Raw genomic sequence first — 15,658 nt, 5'->3', positions numbered from 1 at the left:
TTTCCAGTATCATCGGCAGTCACGACTTGCCATTGACCCCTTTAAGACAAGTACCTGCTCTTAATGTGAGTTTTGTAATTTCCTATGAAACAATAGAGCTGAACTACATTCTTTTTCTGCTCTGAGTGGATTTATAACACCCCACAGGCAGCAAATACACATGTTCATAAGCTTGACATGGAAATGGAGAAACCAGGAGTGAAAAGTTTGCAGTGAGAGCTGCACCCATCCCAAGCAATATCGTTCTGATCAAACCTGTAGTACAAAGGGGGTGATTGACAAAACAGAAGAGATTCAAGACAGAAATGGAGGTTTATGTAGGATATTTTTAAAGCTACACCATCTCCATTGTGGGGAGTTTGGACCCTTAAAGAGTGACTAACCAGCGTTACTGCAAAATAATGTTGATAAGGTGTATCAAAGGCTAGGAAGCAACTGCAGATGAATGTGTTGAAAGAAATATTCAAATAGCAACCTCCAAGGTTTTATGGCACATTAAAGTTTCCATCACACAGTGGGTACTTAATCCTCAGGGACAACATTTAAGGAAAATACATGGCTTGAGGCATGTGGATTCCTTTAGCATACATACAGGGAGAAAACAGAAGTATATTTACTTTTTGAAGTCTCACAGCGGAGATTGAAAAAACAAGAGTCAATTCAGATCAGGAAAACTATCTATAAACTAGCTAAGTATCATTACAGGTGTCTGTGAGAAGGATCTTTGTCCTTCAATATCTTCTGCCACAGACAAGGAAGTGATTGGCAAGGTAGGCTCTGAGTGTTGTAACAGTACCAAAACGAATGCCTCCTTTTCCTCTGCTGGCTGAAGACTCTCCTTCAAGATTTTTGAAGTCCCTAGGTGGACAGAGGTACTACTTCCACAAATTTTGCCATTGCTTTTTTGCTCCATGGGAAGGGGATGGGGAAGAACTGATAATTTTATATTTTCATACTATTTGCCTCTGCATCTGTTTTAAAAGAAAGGGACCAATAATGAATAACCAATGTGTATTTCATCTCTATGTATGCATTCTTACATAATTTACAAACCTGCTAACTCATAACTGTTTTTTTAATACAAAATCTCAGTCGTTGATAAAAGACATAACTCTCCATTGACATTTTCCACAGCTGAAATAAATACATAAATAAACACATTAAAAAAACTTATCCCAAGAAAAGTTCAGTGCTTTTTGTGTAAACAACCATGGGCTGCTCTACACGCAAGAATGAACGAATGATGCTTGAAACTCCTGAGAAAAACAGACTGTCATTTAGTATTTCCTTCCATAGTCTGAAATCTCCCTCGCCTGTCCCAGGGAGCCATTTCCTCCTCTTGAAAGGTAAATCCGGGGATTACTGTTATTTTTGTCACCCAAGACTGTGCAGTGGCAAAACACACCAAAGTCTAAGAAGGTGGTTGACATCTCTTTAGGGTACTAGAACTTACTTAGTTTTGAATACTGACATAAGGGATTTATTTGCCAACCAGATACTTACCATTTCATTGTAGTACTAGAAACTCTCCTTTCCTTAATGCTCACTCATTATAATACTCAAGTATACTTAGCATTTGTCTAGTTGCTAGACACAACACAGAATACTGAGCTGTCACAAGGTTTTTTATGTCATCTTCCATTTAAGATAAAAATAGCTCCTAGCACCTGATCCTAGTGCCAACTGTAAGTACATGTGCACCATCCCTCATGCAAATGGGGCCAGGCATTTCTCATTAATTACTGATTTTGCTTTGCAATGAACACGGGGATTCTGCCGGGGCATAAAACCTTTGTGTACACAAGTGAGAGGAAGAAGACATAACTGATCTGAGCTTAGTGAACCAGGGTGCTACCCTCCTTCTATCCCAAATTTTTGTAGGAGATCAAAAAACTCACCCAGAAGTTTATGTCCTGCTCTGGGGAAGAGGAAGGACGTAGCAGTGGTACGTCCTCCTCTTCCCATCACACCTGTTCAGAAAGCACGCACCTCATGCTTCTCAGTGCATCTGTCTACAGTGTTTGGAGATGTAGAGCTGGGATGTACTGTCACACTAAACAACAAAGAGAGAAATTAACTTTTGGCTATGTTTTGTTACTATTTTTAATGTGGAGGGGTTTCTCTTTATTGGTGAAATTCTACATGAGAAAGTAGGTAGGGCCAATGCATAGTGACATGGAATAATTCAGATTGGATGGGACTACTGGATGTTTGTGGTCCAAGACTCTGCTCAAAGCAGGGCCAATTGTGAATTGAAGTCTGGTTGCTCGGCCCTGCCCTGTTGAGTTCTGTATATCCTTGACAAGAGGCATATGTGTAGGCCTCTTAATATGCATATTGCCTGGTATCTTAGGTGTTGCTTGTACAGAAGCGTAGAGAAGCAGTTCTTAGACCGTATGAGAAGTTTTGCTTTACTTTTCAGAGATGCTCACTTGTAAGGTGGTCCTTTTCACTCCTCCTAGGCAGTCTTATGACCTGAGGGTCTCGGACCAGATATCAGCAAATAATTGGACTGGACTAAGCTCATCTCACTTGATGTTCTTTTTTTCCAGCTCAGCAAGAGATATTGCTTCTCTGGTTTTTTTGCTATTTCCAAGTTTGGGGTTTGGTTGGGGTTATTTTTACTACAGACATTAGTGGCACTGTCACTCCATTTCAGACTATCCACTTTCATCGTTGATATGATACATTCTTAAAACAGCCAAAAACATACTACGGTCTTGGCAGCACTGACCTCATTAGTTCAGAGAGGTGAATCAGGGATGTCACTTTCATAGACTCATTACGTTTAAATCAAACAGCATTTTGTGTGCTTTTTCTGATATTCACTAGAGTCTAAGTCTCTCTGTTTTGATGGCTTATGACCATGTTTTTCTTTAATATGCAAAGATGTGTTGCTGCTAGTGGTGTGGGACCAGCAACCCTGAAGAGTAGAGTCTTCTGCTTTCTTTTAGAACAGCTATACTGCAATTAGCAATGCTGTCCTAGCAGTGTGCCAGCAAAGGCTAGTGACTGATATGGAGAAGAGACTGAATGAGATCTGCCAGTTACTGGAGTGACCAGGAAGAATTTTTTATTAAAATAACACTTGTGTACTATAAACTGAGGATGTAAAAAAGAACTTACGTTGAACTGCAAACACATTTCCTCATGTGTTATCTTAAATTAAATACCAGATAAGTTCTGGAAACACCCAAGCAATTAAACTCTGTGTTTCCATAAACTCTACAGACACAACATGAAGGATTGTGGTGAGGGCTGAGTGAATATTTTTAGTTGAAATCCAAACCCACTGAAACCAGTTGCATTCAAATTAGTCAGTTCACCGTGCCTGTTCTGGCTCAAGGTTTCCTTGTAGAAATGTGGTAAGCTAGCAGCTTTCTCCCAGCTTAGTTTTATCCAGTCGCTCCCTCTCCGCAGCACTTGCTGGCACGGTGTGCTCTGCACTTCTGCAGAGCAGTGCTCGGCATGGCAGCGGAGCTAAGGAGGCAGAACAGGTTAGGGTCTCCTGTCTGGTCCCCCTGCGGCACAGCTAGTGTCGAGGGAGTGACGGGGGTGCCATCTGCACCCCGCGGAGATGGTAGGAGTGAGCAGCAGTGCGAGGGAGACTCTGTGCATCAGCACCCAGAGCCATCTTGGCTGGAGAAGGAGCAAGGCTTTGGCTGGGTGATGTTTTCTGGTGGTTGAAAAATGAAAGCAAGGGTTGAAAAAAGGATCGGTGGAGGCAGGGTGCTGAAGGAAAGATGTGCTGGAGGCAGAAGAGGAAGAGGGAGGAAGAAATGGTTGTCTCAGAAGGGGAAAGGGATGATGACAGACTCAAAAGAGGGAGAAAGAACAAAAAGGTGAACAGAAGGAGTAGAGAGCCAAAAAAATTACAGCAGAAAGTTAGGCCTTATGCAGACTACCATATGGTCACGTTGGCAAAGCTGACATGGCAAAGCCCTCAGCGGAGATGCAGTGCCCACAAGCAAGAGGAGAGGGAGTTGGAGGAGGTAGCGGAATGTTTCCTCTCTACATTTCTCCTCCCCTCTCTCCCCGTTTGTATGATCGCACTCAAATATGCCTCAAGTACCCAGGCATCTCTAATATTCATCTCCTTCCACATACCATGTCCCATCACAGCACCATCCACTCACAAGACAACTCTCGGGATCGCACATAAGCACCAGAGCTCCCGGGCGCTACCTCCTGTTTTGGTCTCTTTTAACGACCAGCGGGTGCTGAGCCAGCAGCCTCCTAAGAGAGCTCCCATACGTTTTTGTCTGAACCCAACGTGCCACGACTGCTAAGCCAGGAGCCTCAGCAAGGCTGTGTATTGGCATCCTGCCCACCAGTCAGAGATGTCCCCAAAACCCAAGCTTGCAAGCAACCCCAGCAAGTCAGGCGCACTGCACTACAGGGTAATTAAAGGGTTATTTTTTAACAGTGAGCAAGCGACTTCAGGGCCAGCAAGCCAGAAATATTGGCGTTCACCTTTGACATCTGCCTCAGTTTTGAAAGTAAGTCACGGATACCGCTAATGCCAATATACTTGCTAAGTACACTGAGACCCTGATATTGTAATGGATTGTTTCTTGACATCATCCTAGCACATGAGGGGCACCAAAGGTCTGGAGTTACACCCCGGATCATGTGAGCGAGTGTGCTTATGTCTATGTACCTCTGCAGCGCCCAAAATCTGCGGCTAGCCTTGCTTCTGCTGCAACAGACTCTTCGGCATGCTCCTGCCCTTCTTTTGTCTCTTTTCGTCCCTTTCCACCTTTGAAGACCTCCTTTTAGCTATACCTGACTTTAAGCTATTTCCCACATGCTTGTTCTGCCGTCTTTATTTTTCTTTTCGTTCTCCCTAGGTCCCATATTATCATGTTTCATTTGTTTATTTGTCATTATATGCCAATGACTGACACCTCTAATCCCACATTCATTCCTCTATTCAGGACTTTTAAGCACTGCAGGGGTGAGGCACTTTACAAATCCCACTATTATTATTTATGGGATCCATGCTGTTCTAAATAAAACACAAAAATGATACTTAGCACACCTTGATTTTATTACAATGCTTCTTTATTAACTGTAACTGAGAAACAGTCAAACACATTAAAAATGTGATGTAGCTAAGAAGTCTATTAACAAGGGAAAAACTGACACTTGTCATAACTTAAGTTGAGACTTAAGTGACCTAGCTGGCAAAATATTCTGATTTATTTTGCACAGTGAGAATATGATCACTGCATATTTACAGCAATGACTGAAGATAAGTACATTCTGTAAAGTGCTACTGAAATGTATTCCCTTCATTTCCTTGACAGCAAAAGGAAGCAATGAATGCCTTAAATCACAGAAAATATTTATAATATGAAAGATAAATGGAAGTCATATTCATCTACTGCAGCATGCCGAGTGGCCATTATTTTACTAGGTTCAGCTAGAGTTTATGGGAAATAATCTCGGAGGTTGCTCTCCTGGGTTGTGCAGCAGGCCACTACCAGCTGGGCCCTACACTGGTTCCCTCACAAGGATGGCAAGCTGGTATTACACTTCTGACAGGCATTACTTGCAGAAGGAAAGCATAATGCTAGGCTGCTGAGTGGTTTTCCTAAGCAATTCACAACACTGTCCTTTATCACAAGAGAGTAAGTCTCCATGTGTTAAGTCCTATACACTTTGAGGAGCAAGACGTGAAAGGAAAGCCAACTTTCTAGGTGCATGCAAGTTGTCACTCACAGAAAAAATTGTAATAACTTTCTTCACTTGCCTTTCTACACTCTGTGAACATTCCAACAAAACAACTTCTGGGACCTTGCATTAGAAACAGCCGATATTACTATTAGGAAGAAAATCCCAGCTCTTTCTCTGGAGTGTTCTCACTGGAGAAAGTCCGCCCCCACGCAACCAAAACAACAAAACATACACACCCTTATCCAGGTCAGCAGCTCCCCAGGCCTTTAATGGCAATGGGGGCACTCACATCCAAAACTGAATGTTGAAATCAATGATTTGCCATTTCCTTATTTCCAAACTTTCCAAAGCAAAAAGCCAGCAGATTGGAACAGATGCAGAAAGATTTCAGAACCAAAATGTATTTTTTCTGTTAATAGATGTTGTTAAAATTTCATTTCGAAAAGAGCAAAAAACTTCAGGCTGAATTGGTTCCCCCCAGTTGCATCATTTAGGCTGGGCTCTTTACCACATTTTCTGCTAGAAAAGCTGAGCCCCTGGTTTATATATATCATTTATCTTGTGTAGCCAGCATAAAATCCCTGCGATACACCTGTGTCCTTAATGTGCCAGAGGAAATGTAGGACTAGCTCAGAAAGACCCCATAAGACGTCAGAAAAACTCAAAAGCATCTTGATATTTTCTAAGTGAAAGTTGAACCGTATGGCAATACCTAGCTGAAAAATTGGGACGACGTTCCCAGACAGCTTTGCTGACACACAGGCAGCTGTTGGGAGCAAAATGCAGGTGAAGCACTGCACGAGGTAGGGCTGGCTTGCGGCGTGCCGGGGCTGGCAAACGCCAGCGCAGGTCTCCGGAGAGGCTAAGCAGGGAAAACACAGAGCGCTGAGCCCAGCTGAGCATGGTGCTGCGCACAGGCTGGACCGAGCCTGGGCAAGCCAGGGCCAGCCAAGTCCGTCCCGTATTCTTTGCTTCTGCGTGAATTTCCACTAAAACATCCCAAGTGCTCTCCCTGGTCGGAGGAGCCCCGGGTCGAGGCACTCTACCTGAAGGTGCAGCCAGAACAGCCAAACAGCACTTTCAGGAGTTTGCCTTGGCTGAGAGCGAAACGCAGTCCATAAAAAGAAGGGTATGGTTTACTTTTCAATTAAGAAAGGCCCTTGGGTACTTTAATACATTTTGGCATACATTTTTCCTTGCTGTTGTTTATAATAATCCTTCAGAAGCTTAAAACTGGAATATGTTTGATATCAGATATATTCTTTTTTTACTTATTACTGATAAATACTGACTTATTATGGCAGAGCTGTAAGACACACAGCTGTTCAGAAAATTATGGTTTTTTCTATACAAAAATAATGACATCTACCTCTATTTTTTTAATTATTTTCCTCTTATTCAAAAAATGTTTGCCTAGGTACCAAAAATGCAAAAAAATTGGTTTGGAGGGGGATGATATTTAGTTTCTCCAAGATAACAAGTATTTTGAGGAATAGTTCACTCTCATTGGAAAGATGTTTTCTACAGTAAATATTTCAACATATTTTTTCAATGACATCTTTAACAAATACTGTTTAACTGTATTCTGTACTTCTTATTTACTTTCAGATGAACTTTAAAAAACAACAGAGTGAATTTTGCGATTATATGCAATCAAAAATAAGCTACATTTTGAACCTAGCAAAAGTTCTTTAAAAATTTTAACTACAGCTATTATCCCGTCACTGAGTCCCAAAAGGGACTATCTGTATGAAGATACAGATTTAGACTAGGAAACAAAATGAGCCTTGTAATTCAAGCCACTTCTTTAAAAAAATAAAAGGTAGAGGAAAAGTTACCTTTTAATATATCTTTCCTGTTTCAACATGATAGATTTTACACCATAATGACAAGTCCTGTTACACTTCCAAAGGCTCCTCTGAGCAACTGAAGTGTGACCACAGTGAGAGAAATCAAATAGCATAGCTCAAGCCCACCACCTCACAAGGGCTCTTTAGTTTCTTGGCTCCCAAATTTCTCTGAGCTGTGGAGCAGTGTATAAAAAATGTTGATTTCCTCTAAAAAATAAAATACTTTCCATGGAGTCGTTCGGTGATTTATTCTTTTCAAGTACAACTGAGAGTAGAATTATGTTGAGTTGAGATTTTGGTAGCGTTTGCTTTGAGGTGTACAGGTGCCATCGGTCATAATTATGCTCAGACATTGTTCCATGTGGTTTCTCACCCAAGGCAATAAATCAGTCATGGCAGAGCAAGTCCAAACCAATACCATAAATGTTAGTTACAGTATCAGTAACTTTTGCACATGAACCAATATGGCACCTATATCATAACAAAAAAAATGGGTCATGAAAGAGGAATAGGCTGTAGTTTCAAAGTAAAAAAGAGCAAAGCATTTTTCAAATAAAACAACATATGCTTGCATTATGTTTTGCTTTAGTAGTTTTGAAGGGCTTCATTTTTACACATTTTTAAAAGATAATCACAAGCTTCTAAAACCTGTAATTTTTTTAAACTGATGGACAAAGTATCTTCCCATCAAAATCCTGTCTTGGAAAAACTGTTCATAATATTAATGTTCTGGAAGGAAAGTGAGTGATCGTATTAAGTTTTACTACTCAAAAAATATTTATCCTCGTAAACAAGGATTCCACTTTGCCACTTGACAATCCTCCAGGGAGAAAAACACATACAGCAAAATAAACACCTCCAAGTGGCATAGCTGGATACTAACAGGAGTTGCCACAGGTTCAAGGAACTATCTTGTGCCTTTTCTTATCCTTTTGATTTGACTGCAACATGAAAGAGAGAAAGGCCTTCAGATACAAGGTGACTTGAGGGTCTAGTAGCCTGATGATCATTTTCCTCTTCAGGATCACATTGGCAGTCAGTAGTCTAAGTACCAAGGAGCTGAAAGAGTGGCTCTGAGCTGCTTTTGCAAACACTGCCTTCCCTTGAACCACACAGGGTGCCAGACAGATGCTCCTGAGGCTCTTACACTTACGCGTTGAATGATCCAGCACCTACAACTCACATAAGTACTTATGCATGTTGAAAATTCAGTTTCAGCAAATATTTACATGTACAGTTTTCTCCACACCGACACAAGTGCCAATAAAATCTGATGAGCAGAATATCCCTGGGAAAGAAAAATTCACACAGAAAGAAACAAGTTTGGCATGGCTAAAGCCAAATAGTTTAGCAGTTGAGTACATCATTGTAGAAGTGATTTTTCACAGTGTTTGCCCAGTTACAATAAAAAGAAGCAATGTGTACCACTACATAATATGTGACATGTACTTGCCAAGCTGGTACATGTATCATTGTGCCTGCCTGTTTTACAAGGGCATTTTGCTAATTAATGCTTGAAACTATAACTGTATCCTCAAATGGGAAAGGGGAGAAATCAATGAGAATTGAAAGTGCTTGCTTTCTGGCTTACCCTGGCATACTGCTAGACAAGGTCAAAGGAGTTGAAGGATCTCAGGAGGATGCTGCCTGCGGTGGAACATCAAATCACAAGTAAGAAACAATGAAGGAAGTGTAGGTTATGTCAAATTAGATTGCAATTGGGGCAAACTAGGAATATGTGCAAGGTATTGCAGTGACTCAGTTGAGGGGTGGTAAATTCTTGAACTTTTTCTTGGATCACATTCTGCCATAGTCACTCACAACTGAAATACAGAAACTGGTACAGACCTGGCAGAAAAAAAGAGCAGCGCTTAGTGGTTTGGTTGCCCAGATAACTAAGCACTGCTAATAATGGCTGAGGAACAGTTTTAAAGTCTGGATTTAGAAGTAAGACTGAATGGGATTAAGCTGTTGTCCCTCTAGATGAGTGAAGGGGATTTATGCAAGCAAGAAATGTCAGCCTTGAGAAGGACACTCCAGAAAGCAGCTTATGAACACTAGGACAGTTTTTCACTAGTACATACTATAATGGGTATGGAAAGTGTCTTTTGAGACCAGTGGACATTATTTTTTCTTATACTAATATGCTGAAAAGCAAATTAAACAAGCGCAGAACGCATATTATTGAGTAGTACATGCTTCTATTCTCACTGACATGCCAAGTACATTTTGACCTAAATGGATAAATAAAGAGACGTGATCACCAGTTGATTGGGCAGGAATATAAACACGTGGTTTTGCTATGTGGAGTAAGCTGGCTCTTTTCTTGTTTGCATTTCTGTTTTAGCAAATCATGTAGAAGCCATCCCTTGCCTTCACACTTTGTTCCTTGTTCTCCCATCAACAGCACTCTCTTCTGTTATGTTTCAGGAAACCAAACACCCATGCTAATGATGTAAACTCATGCATTGACAAGGTTCTGCTTCAGTGCAAGTCTAGAGGGGAAAAAAAGCACTCAAGATAAGGTGACTGGCTTTTTATGTTATCATCTCTAGAGCCAAGACCAAGAAATCTTTTTGATGGAATGACTTAATCACTTGTCAGCAGAAAACTCTTTCTCCATATGGACTTTAACCATCTTTTCTTCCATGGAGACTGTACATGTAATATATTGTTTATCGGAATGTGACTTCTGAAAGATAAATATTAAATATTAATATTGAATAATAAAATATGCAATACTCTATTTCTCTTTCAGGAACTTTATAGGGAAACAGATCTTTAGTCAAGGTATAACTTTGTACATTTATTACACCAATGTCCTGAAAGTTAAGCTATTCCAGACTGAAAGAAGCCAATACTTCCGAGAAAAATAATGTACCATCAGCCATACAAACAGTTGTACAATCTTCTCTCTGTATTGTCTCACTTCACTTTATTGAGACTCCCTGTGGAACTAAGAGTTTCTTTCCTTTCCAAATCAAAGAATTTCCTTTTCAGCAATTTTCATCCTGAAGCCCATGAAGTACACTTCATAGTCATTAAAAGTTACAAGTTGTATTGGAAAAGGTTCAATGGACCATAGATCATTTATGAGGTTTTCTGTCACAGCATCAAAGTCTGAGAAATATATTTGATAGTTATTTCCTGTCCTCTATTGTTCCTACTCCACGTCTGAACATCAAAAAGCCTTGAACAATTCAAATATTTAAACAGTAACAACAGAAACAGTTACCCAACTCATTAGTTTAGAAAGAAATTCAGCACACAGGTATAACTTTCAGTGTGTTGACTCCATCACTCTGTTCTTCCTTAAACACACTGACTCCTCACGTCCCAGTTGCCCTGCAAGGGAATTGTCTCCCATATCAAACACCTCACCCACTCTTTTCATGTCTCCAGTGTGCACAAAGGTTGTGAAGGCTCTTGCTAAAATGGAAAGAGCCCAACAGAAGTGAGTCAGACATCTACCGGGGCAAGTTTGACCTGGTCTCTTTTTTCTTGAGAAATTGAGGGTTTGGGGAGAAGGAAAGAGAATCTACCTGAAAAGGAAAAGAAATACAGGTCATTTCAGTCTATGGAGAAATTAAAAATGAACCAAAATTAAAATAATATTTCTTTAAAGAGGTAACCTACTTAAATAGGAATTTACCTCAGGAGTTAATGCTGATGTCCTTCATTATTATGTTAGTGCGCTGTCCAGACCCAGTTGGTAGCAACGAGGTTCTCACAATGGACACCATGAAATTGCTGGCACTTCTCCCTTTAGGGAGCAAAATCTTTGCTTAGGGATGGGGTTTGGCTTTCATCCGTATAGTCTGTTGATAGCCTCTTGATCTGCTTCCAGAGATGTTATATGGAAGTTCTGGGAGGCTGAAGGGATGCCAAGTTGGGAAAAACATTCATTTCCTTCAAAGGACCATTTACTTCTCTTTCCAGTCAGGAAACCAGCTGACAAGAAGTGGAGCTCCTGACTACTGCTGCTGGATTGTTGCCCAGTTTCTGCTCCACATTTTGAGGGTGCGAGGACAACCTGCTGGGAGTGTGCCTGGCAGGGCTCAGCCCCAAACCTCGGTATGGGTTGTCACAACTCCTGCTGTCAGAGCCGCATGGCTCCTCAGGCTTCCTTTCCTTCCCTCCTTTTTGCTCCATCTTCCTTTCTTACAGTCACTCCCATCTCATAATCTTCTTCAGTGTTGAAGAGAGCATCAGGCCCAGCACCAGAGAAGGGCAGTGACTATGCCCACCACAACTCCTGACAGCAGCCTCCTCTGGCTGCAGACCTCCTCACGTATCTGCGGGGCCAGTGCTCAGGGCATCAGCCATCCTGCACACCCTCTGCCAGGAGGCTTTCAGCCCTATAAACACAGCTCAAGCGAAGCGTGAGAAAAGCTCCAAGGGATGTTTCAGGGAGTTCGTTAGTCTATTGAGTCCTGAAAGTTTTGGTGCACAGCTATCAAGGCCTTTCCTGTCATGCCACTGAAGGTTGTGACTTTTACCACAAATACACTTCACTTGATACCAGGTACAGGTCTGCAGTTTCTGGATGTTTTTCATTCTTACAGGGACTTGAGAGTCCAAATTTTTGCATGCAAAAAATTTCCCTCAATGCCATGGTCTTTCCTTCTCATTAGCAAGCATAGGCAGAATTTTTTTTTTTTGGTGGAGTTGTTTTTTTCTGCATTTTAAAATGAAAGGATAAGCAATGTAGTCCCGGTGACAGCAGCCCACAAAAGCATTGCCTTCAGTCTCACCACTACCACCTCAACACCTTTATCAACACCGTCAGAGCAGAAGTGATTAAGGTGTCAATGCCATCACAGGACCTGTCATGGATACATTCTCTGTCTCCATGGCTCCTATCACTTTACTTGTTCCTTACTAAAAAATGTAATTGAAGTAATTGTTAATAACCTCAGAGGAGGTTTTCCAAAATACAAAGATAATTATTGTACTTTTCACCAGCAAAACACAAATAACTGGTCATCCAGATTCTTTACACAGAACTGGTGTATCTGAGGGCTTACCTCAAGGAGATCCACACGGACTTGACATAATCAAGAGACGCTGGTAAGGAATTATAAATTGTATATTTCTAGTGGCCCACACATGGTGGGCACCATGGATGGAGTTAGCTGGAATGTTTCGCAAGATCGCTGGTACAAAAGGGAATACAGAGGAAACTGAAAATGCCAGAACAAATAAAGATGATTGTAAAAAATCATCTGTAAATTACCTGAGATTTTGATATTACCTATTTTTGAAAAGTTTTTATATTATATTATCACTGTTTACAGAGAACATATTTTCTTTCTAAGGTGTTTCTTGGGGCAAATTCTGAGTTAGGTATGAATAAATATTGTTGTATTGGCTCAAAATCAGTATTGTACCACTACAAAACTGCAACCATAGCCCAAACCAGGCAAAAGTAAGAGGAGGACAGCAAAAATGCTGTCTCTACCAGACCTGAACAGCCTGTACTTTACTGATTCTGACTGATGGAGCGAGTTGTTTTAGGTTTGCACCCTGAACAGTCAATTAGCTCCCAGCCCGTTTCTGTGCAGCATGCACAGAAGTCGCATCATCTCCTACCCTCAACACTCATTTGAAATGTGTAATGAAAAGCACTTCACAGCAAGTCAAGGCTCCCACTGAATTGTCACTGCACTCCCTAGGTGTGCTGTTTGGACACTCCCAGCTGAACAAGGTTTTAGGTGGGTGGTCACTTTGCTAATATAAATGCCACTGCCTGTGTAACAGGAGCAGCTGGAAAGGAGAACTCGAGAACGGCTACTGAAAACCTGTTACCTGCAAGACCTTTGCCACAGCTCTTTGTGTTTTCACCACTGTGTTGAACAGTCGTTCAATCACGGTCAACAATACCCATTTCTTCTTGAGCAGTCCATAAGGTGGCAACATTTATATGTTGCAAAGGTGAGCTTGCACTTATTCAGCAAAAGCCAAAAGAATAGAGTTTGCTTGAATAAACATGCTTAACATGCCGTGGCATCGGTTGCTTGCTGCTGGGAGAGAAGAACTGAAATGATACATTTTTCACCCCCCACTAATCCACTGCTGTAATGAACGGCCTGTTAAACACCCTCCAAAACTGACAAAGCCAGGAAAGCTGAGGTTGTTCAGGTCGCTCTTGCAACAATGGGCTCTGTTAAGTTCAACAGACATTGACTACAGTGGTCTCTTAGTATGGCTGCAGAGAGTTATTTGCCACTAATTAACCTCTGGCTGCACGTCTGATATGTCCTAAATCATGGCTGTAACTTTTCAGGGTCTCCATGATCTGAGAGGTCCTTCCAGTCTCCAACTGTGATGCTTGCATGTCACTCCTTTGGAACATTTTATTGCCATAGGATTTAGTTTATGAGACCTGAGATCTTCGTAAGTCATCTCTGCTCTCTTTTCCCTTCCTCTCTGGGCCTTCTCCTCCTGTCTGACTGGACATTCCTCTTCCTGCTCCTTTCCAGATACATTACCAATGAGAAAACAGAAACTTTCGCCTTGTTTTCTGTTCACCTGACTAGAATTCATTTCCTTCTAAAATACCAGCCACCAAACAACCACAGCTTGTGTTCACTTGGCTAATCGGGTTCCCTGGGCTATTTGCAAGCTTAGTACCTAGAACATCTTGAAGGAGAAGCAAGGATGTCTACTGTTGAGGCATTAATGCCATCGAACTGTACCAAGTTCATTACCCAGTTATAAAAGCCAGCCATTTAAGGGTCAAAGACTACCAGTCTGAAGTGTGGCACAGATGCAGGCAGGTTTTCCTGGCTGTGGTTCAGTTCACTTGTAGGCTTTAAGCGGACACTCAAAGCAGGCATTAGCTGCATTTACAATGTTTTTCCAGGTTGGCTGTAGCCAGCATGATTTTAACTTCTCTTTGGTTTGTTTTCAGTCAACGGCAGTAGCAGAAATTGTAGTGCAGACTAATCCAGCAGGAGCTCATTATGCCTGAAAATGGGTGAGCAAAAGTGACACACACAAATTCCTTTCCATGGTTGTATTGGTGAGTAAAGTTCATACTGTCTACAGTCAAAACAAATCCTGATAACACTCTAACTTCATCTTTAGACAGTTCATAGCATGGAAACTTACCTAATAACCTTCCCTGAATAGCTGTATTTTTTCCCCTTTCTTCCTTTTTACTGTTGTAGAGGAAAGGAAGGACTCTATTCCCCTTTTCAGCTCTCTTTCAGTATTTACCCTTGTTGATAGCTATATAGTATTTTCCCTTTTAAGTGTTTTCAGTCCATCATCTTCTCTAACTGTGTGACCATGAATCCCCAGTTCCTGGGAAAAGCCTGCTTAATGATTATTTTTAGCTGACTTGATTCTTTGAAGCTGGTACCAGTGCTGTGCCCCAGCACCGTGAGTCTTCACAGTGAAGGAAGAGGAAAAAGAAAATTCCTGGCTTTGCTCTGTTCCAGGTTAATGTAGCTGGGTCTCAGTATGTCTGCTCCTTTTCCCGGATCTCAGTGAGGACCCAGAAGAAGTGGTCTTGGAGAACAGTGCATGAGTCAGCCCTTCAGTGAAGTCTGGCATCAATGTACATGTCACAGGATTTTCCTTCTGATTCTGCCGTATAACACTCGTTACCACTTCTGGCTGCTCTTTCGGTCCAGTTGCAGTCACAGCTGAAACCTATTGTCCCTCTCTGACCACAGCTCGTTCACTGTGCCGCTCATGAAAAGGTGTGCCAGGCAGTGGACCATCACAAGCATCATGAGAAGCTTAATCTGATGGGGAGATCCAATCAGTAAACCCTGTATTCAAATGGCGACAGAAGAGCAGAAAGTGTGATATTTTCTGAACAAGTGATAAATAAAACAAAGCTGTTGACGTGTTTGTTGTCTTCTAACAAATGAGGAAAAGGGTCTCACTATTAGGGTCAAGATTCCCAGCTACAGTTTTGCAGAATGCCAGACATAATTTCTGTTGATGGTTACTGCTGGAAAAAACGCTTTTGGAGGAATTTTAATTTTAATTTATTTCCTCTTTCCACATCAGAATGTCTCCTTCAGTTTTGCACTAAATATAGCTAAACTAAATGAGTTTTTTTCTGAAAAAGTAGCCCTTTTTGTATTTAGCAGAAAGTAACAATCCAATTTTTC

The sequence above is a fragment of the Phaethon aethereus genome (assembly GCF_964289735.1).
Source record: "Phaethon aethereus genome assembly, chromosome: Z".
NCBI lineage: Eukaryota > Metazoa > Chordata > Aves > Phaethontiformes > Phaethontidae > Phaethon > Phaethon aethereus.
This window is presented reverse-complemented; position numbering follows the sequence as displayed.